Genomic DNA, 1,180 nt, shown 5'->3' with positions numbered 1-1,180 from the left:
CACCAAAGTGATTTTTCCTCCCTTGATATCCTACAGTTAATTAAATTGTCTCGTTAGACTGACTTCCCACTTGGTATGGCAACTCCCATCTTTTCATGTGCTGTGTATTTATACCTGCCTCTGGAAATTTCCATTACATGCATCTGACGAAGTGGGTATTCAGTCACGAAAGCTCATGCTCCAAAACGTCTGTTAGTCTATAAGGTGCCCCAGGACTCTGCTGCTTTCACAGATCCAGACTAACACGACTACCCCTCTGATAAGGACTCCTTGTTTTTGCTGATACAGACTAACACAGCTAGTACTCTGAAACTTGCATCCATAAGAGGATCTCTTTCCAAAGTGGTCTATTGAATGAAAAATTTGGAGAAACCCTGAGCTAGAAAACACTTCTTTAGCATTACCAGATTAAGGTTTTCTAGCGGGTCAAAGGCTACAAATCAAGACAGGTTCTGCTTTATTCCTTTGCTGTCATGTAGGATTCATATAATTTGGGGACATCCCTGAAGAAGAACCCAGTGCAGATTCACACCTTTTCTTTGGGACAGTCAGTCCTGCCTTGTGTGTTCTTTTGGGGAGTCTGCCCATGTGTGCATGCCAGTCCACCACTGTGTGTCTGCCATTTTCTCTCTGTTTGTGCCTGACTCAATATCTTGCCAGTTCTCATGATTTGTGATATTTTTTTCTTAAGCCCTAGAGTAAGGAATCATGTTATTTCATGGGAATCTCAGCTTTCATTTTTTTCTCTAAGTTTCCATCCCTAGAAAATAAGGCTGCTGATGAAACTCACAAATGTGAACCCCATGTCTCCTCAAGCCTCAAATGTTGGAAGACAAAAAGAATCTAAAATGGATTTTTTTTTATCTCCTGGTTTTTAATCAACCTGCTGGTGGTCGAGGCCTTGACTTACCATTGTGGAACACTGGGGGGTTGCTGATTCTGCTGGCTGCCCCGCTGGCTGGGGGCGGGGGCGGGGGCCTGCCGGGGGCCGGTTTCCGTGCACTGTGCGGGTGGGTTTCGCCCTGTCTTGGCGCCCACCCCCAGGCTGTGCGCGCCGCGGGTGTGCTTGCCTGGCGGGCCGGGCGCTGCAGGGAGCTGTCAGTCAGGCAGCGGCCCCGGCCCTGCCTGGGTGATGTCAGCGGATCAGCTGCTCTATAACAAAGCGGAGCGAGCACGGCGC

The sequence above is a fragment of the Gopherus flavomarginatus genome, chromosome 3, assembly GCF_025201925.1.
Source record: "Gopherus flavomarginatus isolate rGopFla2 chromosome 3, rGopFla2.mat.asm, whole genome shotgun sequence".
NCBI classification, from domain to species: domain Eukaryota; kingdom Metazoa; phylum Chordata; order Testudines; family Testudinidae; genus Gopherus; species Gopherus flavomarginatus.
Note: the sequence above shows the minus strand (reverse complement) of the source record.